Genomic DNA, 6,475 nt, shown 5'->3' with positions numbered 1-6,475 from the left:
CCTGCTGTTAAGCTGGTTTGTTATGATTTTACTTAGAGACAGATAAAGATGATGGAATATGACTTCTCCTTGACAAAAAATTGGGTTTCTTCCCAGAGTCTCAGAAATGCTCAAGCCCTGAAGTTCTTTCTGTTGTCTCCTTTGCCTGTCTTTGTGATATACAATGAGTGCTCCCTTCCTACACAAGCAGATTACTCCTATCAGACAATGCAGGTTATGCCTTCCCCTGACCAGCATTTGGGAGCAGATGGATGCAAACAAGCCAAATAACCACCCTGGTTTCTGATGTGTTTTCTTGCCCAGTATTTTGCACAGCTCAAAGAAGAAGGGGGAGCAGGCAGCCTCTTTGAAGTCCCACTTCTAGTTCTTTTCCTGGGTAAACTTCCTTTAAAGTATGAGCAAGAAGAAAATAATTTGAAACAAAGACAAATGCAATGAACTGGAGGCAGCAAGTTCTCTCCCATGCTACTGTAAGATCACTTCATTCTTCACACCCAGTTTCACAGGAAACTTGCAATCTGTTTATTGGAGCAGGCTTGGGGATTAATTCTGCCCATCTTCTTCACACAAATGAGTAGCCCCTATTTGGCATGGGGCAGTTTGGTCAGGGACAGAGTTACAATGCAGTTTGTGACCCAAACTCCTTTGGGTCAGAGTGCAGATTTCTCATCCCCTTTTTGCTTTGCCACTCCATCCAGCCCCACTTCTGAGGTCTCAGGCAAAGGGTAAAAGATCACAGGATAAGACCCTGCACTACCAATCAGTCCAAAAAACAGGATATAATTCAGAGTTGTCTCACTGCTATGATAAGGAAAAGCAAGCCCCGTGCTAACTCCTGAAAGGTAACTCCAGTAAGCCCTGGGGGCTTTTTCTTTTGCAGTGTAAACTCAGTAAACAAGCTGTAGAAAATATTGTTGTGCTCGCTGTGCAATGTACCTGCCAATTCCAATCAGAGATATCAACAAGAGCATTTTTTTTAAACATTCTACTGAGAGAGAAATTTCTTTAAGCTACTTGGGTGTTTTGTGGTTGTATTTACAGCCTGGGCTCAAAGCCCTGCATCAGTTTGCTGAATCTCACTCATATTAAAATATTAACATCTGTATTCAGGTGCTGTAGGCAGACTATATGCTTCCTGCAGGTCGTCTAACCCCCATAAGTAACTTGGAAATAAGCTTTGGACCAAAATTAGATGCTGCAGGATTGCTGTCTATGAAAGACTAATTTGTTGACTGAAAATATTCTATGGATCATTATTACAGCTGGGCCTAATTCTTTCCTTCATTTTTTATAATGGAGAAATGAATATATATAGATAATGTGTATATTATGACAAGTAGAGATTTATTTCTTATTCAACATCATATGTATCCTTATTAAACACTGTAACAGAGTTAATTCCCAAGTACAGTGAGCAGGTGTTATACAGATGTCACACACATACACTTCAACATTTTTTCAAGAACAGCCTTAAGCAAGTGCCAAATTTGAATTCAGTGGAACTTAAGAACATGCAAATAATTGTCTTTTATTGTAGGAAATTCTATTCTATCCTTCAGAGAGATACTTAACCCTGTGTTCAGAGCGTTGAAAGGACCAGAGCCAGTGTCACTGAGATATGGATCATGTTGATTACAAAATTATCTAAGCACATACCTATATTTATCAGAAGAGCCCTGACTTTACTGCATCTTGGCATTTATGTTGACTCCTTTCTGTGCTCCTCCTGAGTGACTTGCTTCCCCAGAGAAGTGACTCACCAGACCTGGTTGGGGGGTGCTGGGTCAGACTTACCTTGTGGAATCATTTGAGTAGAAGAATTACTTCAATAAGTCACCAAAGAAATAGATATAGGCTCACCTGGCTTACACTTTCACAAATACACAGAAGACCATGTGGAGCTGTACACCTGGCAGGCAACAAAAATCCCATCTCTCCATATTTGTTGAGACAGTCAGCAAGTCCTTCTCCAGGAATCTGCCACAAAAAGCAGAGAGGTTTTGCATCTTATGTGCCATGATGGATGTGCTGTGTTACTATAGATGGATATTTCTGCTAGGATTGAAGAAGAGGTAACAGTGGCTTTGGTTCGCTTGAATGTGGAAGGTTCCTTGGCATTTCCTTAACATTAACTTGTTCTGTCTTAGTCTGCTAGGAAAAGCAACTACTGTACAAGGGAAATAGACCACTTCCATAAAACATAGTAAGTAAAACCAGCTTAAAAAATAAATGTGCTATTAGGTATTTCCATGCCGACTTCAGTCATGAGGTAGCACATAATCTATTTCAGTAATAAGCTTCAGATAGTGAAAAAAAAAAATATAACCAGAATTTGCTAGGGTTGAAAAATGTGGTATTTCTTGTGCTCTTGCAAGAGATACTGTACTTTGTAGCATTTTCCTACCATACTGAGTGGAGCTTCCAGCACAGGGAAGGAGATGCTGTGCATGGTGCTTTCTTCTCCCAAGTAATTAAAGATAGGACAAAAGGACTCGGCATCAAGTTGTTCCAGGGAAGGGTAAAGTGGACATAAGGAGAAATTTCTTTACTGATAGAGTGGTCACACATTGGAATAGGCTGCCCAGGGAAGCGGTGAAGTCACCATACCCTGGAGGTGTTCAAAAAATGTGTGGACATGGCATTTCAGGACATGGTTTCACGGGTATGGCCATGCTGGTTTGACAGTGAGACTTGATGGCCTTAGAGGTCTTGTTCAATCTTAATGATTCTGTTATTCTGTCACTGCTGAACTACAGCAGAACTGGAGAACCAGTGCATAGCAGTTACCCCAGCACAGCAGATCCTGGTAAAGAGGAGCTGCACTCACTCCTGTCCCATGCATACAGACACCAACAGCCCCAGGTTCAGCTCACTTAAAGTCTTCTGCCACCTTTGGTTATGTATTCACAAGCTCTGTGGAGCAAGGCTCTCAGTGTTGGCGTGATGCCCAGGGAGAAGCTGTCTGCATCAGGTACAGTCTCTAAGCATCACCATGGTAAATAGCCATAAAACAGCTGCTTGACCTGATGGTTTTTAATAAGAGAGGAGATAGTTGGGAATTCAGCTAAAATACCCAGCAAGTGCCCTCTCCCCAGCACGTGGCACTTTTATGTTGCTCTGTGGGCAGCTCGGTGAGTGTCATGCAGCTGGCTGGGAGCTGCTTTGGTTTTCAAAGCAAAAGCAAATGCTATCTCATGCAGCATCTGTGTTTCAAGCACGACAAACTGCATATTATTGCTCTCTGTGAGGCTGCATCAGTTCTTCTCCCAGCTGCCTCATGGACATCTGCACCAAACACACGCTCTGTCCTTTCTGGATTCCCTGAGCTTGTTTTGTTGTTGGCAGTCTGAGCATGGTGGAAACAACCAGCCTGAAAATTACTCAAGTGAACTTTTTGTCACTAATACAAGAGCACTTTTACCTGTGTCTCTCCTAGTGTGAGGTTATCAGAATATTTTCTCAGATGACCTTTTCCCTAGGCTCTCTGGGAGGGTCTGCACCTCTGTGCCTATATGGTTACTACTTCAGTAATTTCATTTTAGGTGGAAAAAAAGTAGGGAGTGAACTCATTGGTTGGCAACTACTGGTTGTCAGAACAACACTGGCTCCGTCTGTGATGTGTTAATTTAGCAATGTCACCCACACTGGGGGGATAAAGAAGCTGAAGTGTGAGATTTGATCCTCAAAACCAGATTGGTTAATTAGAATTAATGTGCTTCCACAGCTTTTCTGTGTTTTCTTGTAACTTGCTCTGTGTAATGAGGAGGTCATTTCCAGGCAAAGGACACCTTTCTCAGAGACAAAAGAGAGGAATAGTTTTGACTAACCAACACATGCTTTTTTTGTTTGTTTTGTTTTTTTTTTTTTAATTCTGTTTTTGTCTCTTCCCTGGCTTCCTTTGCAATTCACATTTCCAAGATGATTAATCCCAGCAGAAGTGTATTGACATTACTGTGGTCAGCCAGCCAGCAAAGCTCACTGCTAAACAACATTACATGACCTGTGTGAAACAGCTGCTCCAAAGCTCTTTCAGACTTCCAGAAGAAGAATGCCATAAAAATGACAAACAATGATAATGAGAATTAAACCCTCTGATTTTCTATGCATTTTGCAGCTGGACCAGGGCACTGTGTGAGCTAATGAGAGATGAAAGCCAAATTATCCAGTTTTGATGGACTTTTTATTGTTTGTGGGCACACTCTGACCACAAAGGCAATTATTTCTCAGTCCCTGGGAGCTTCAGTCCATAGACTTGCACACCACATTAAGCTAATACACTAAGGCTGATCCCCCAGTATGACCCTGCTAACTCTTGCTTTTTTTTCTGAGGAAATGACTTGAGAGTAGGGAGAAGGAATGTAAAATGATAGGCACTGCTCTCAATTGCATCTGTCCTTATAGAGGGAGGCAAGTACTGCCTGCAGGATGGTAGGTCTGCTTACAGATGCTTTCACATTTAAGCCACATTAGGACCAAATCAGGATCTTTCCCATCACTGTCAATATATAAGCAAAAAGGGAGGGAAACCAGAAACGTCTTAAGCACAATAAATAAATAGCTATCAGATGGGACAATTAAACAAAGTCCTTTCTCTTTAATGAAAGAGACTGCCTCAGGGATTTGTTCATCAGCTGCATCAGCCAAAATGGTCATGTTGACAAACTGACACTCAAGAGTATTCATCTTCTCAAGAAACCACACTAAAGTGAAAGCTGGTTGCTATTTTGAAGAAAAATTTGGTAGAAGTATGTGTGAAGGGAGGAGGGTCTCTTACTCTTCCTCCTGTTTTCCTTCTTTCTTCATTTTAAAAACAAAACTGAAGCAGTTAAAGACATAGGAAAACAAATTAAGTTACGTCTGTGCTTAGCATATCAACTCTTGCCACTAGACTCACTTTAGACTCACTTTAGTCCTCACTCTTTGCAGACAGAAAAGTCTGGTGTTAGCAGGGTACCTATGTAAGAGCATTCATCTCCAGAACCTGCTTCCTCACCTCCTGGATGATGATGCATCATCACAGAGAGTGGTACACTTCTATTTGCACCAAACGCTGAGTGCCAGAGTGTTCTGGGGCAAAGACGTGGAACAACTCTTTAACCTTGCCAATCCCCCCAGACCCTGCTATAGCATCTTGACATGTGTAGACAAAAGGTGTTGATGGAGGCTGACTCCTTCACTATAGCTGATAATACAGCAATGAGGATTGCTGCTGCTCTAAGGAACTGCATTACCCCTGCAAGCCTCAGAGAAGTCATTGGGAAATGCCTTCACTTTGTGTTGGTGGGTGTTTACTGTAGAGTTATGTGTACAGACAGACAATGTTTTTTGACTCGAGTGGTCATTTCTGCATGCTTTCCCATGCCAAATATTTTAAGCATCTTAATCCAGCTATTTACTGTTTATGTAACAGTAAATGTCCAAATTCACTAGGAAGTGACTCTCATACTATCAGTACACAGCCCCCTCAGCCCTACTGAGAAACACTCACTCTCCTGTCTCACTGTCATAAGGGAAGTCATAAGGACTGCCTGTTCCTCAGTCCATCACCTCCAGACCAGAGGGAATTGAACTTACTGTCTCACAGAGGTGATGTTAGACTGGCTAGATGATATTTGTAAAGCTTACAAAGGCAATTATTAGATGATGATGGTTAGGTTCATTTGGTTAGGCTGGTGACCAGAGTGGCAACCAAGAACAAAAGACCACAGGTGATTTCTGGTTCTGTGTTCCTATGAATGACAGAGTGACAGTGTTAAGAACTACAATGAACATAAACTCACATCTATTTTAGGAAGTCTACCACACTTTTTCCATGTTTTGTTCTGGAAAAAAGAAAAAAGGAACTGTAAGGTAATACAAAGCTGTTATTAACAGTGTCCATTTCTGAAGACTGGTTAAATTTTTTTGCCATATACACTTTCATTGATTTGTGTATTCTTCATTAAGATGAGTAAAAAGCCATACTACGCAGAAGACCACTGAACAATAGATTTATTTACAATAGATTTATTTACAAAAGATGTGTAAAGATGTCCCCAGAGAGTTGAGCAACCTTGCTGGAAGCTGGAATCGTCAAGGGTGAAGGACTTCTGTCGCCTCTAAAGCTTGGTATTCAATCTGTAAAAGGTCTTGAACTTCTGATATAATTTTGACTTTTCTCCTTTGAGCATGAATATTACTGTTCATATTTCTGTAATAGCCAGGTGCTATTGTGGGCTACTATAAATTTACTGGTTTTTTTGCAGTTCTATGCCAAGGAAAAAAATGCTCCAAACCAATGACATGGAATTGGTAGAAGATGAGCTGTCTGATGTTAGTAAGGTGTTTACTCACTGGGCAAACATCTACACCTGATTACATCACAGTGGTTTCTGGTCATAGTTTTTCATTGCAAAGTCCCCAAATATTTAACAAGCAGTATACAAACTGCTGGTCACTGGGAGGAGCCTAATTCTATGTGGTCCTTCCAAACATA

This window comes from Calypte anna, chromosome 2, assembly GCF_003957555.1.
Source record: "Calypte anna isolate BGI_N300 chromosome 2, bCalAnn1_v1.p, whole genome shotgun sequence".
Classification (NCBI taxonomy): domain Eukaryota; kingdom Metazoa; phylum Chordata; class Aves; order Apodiformes; family Trochilidae; genus Calypte; species Calypte anna.
Note: the sequence above shows the minus strand (reverse complement) of the source record.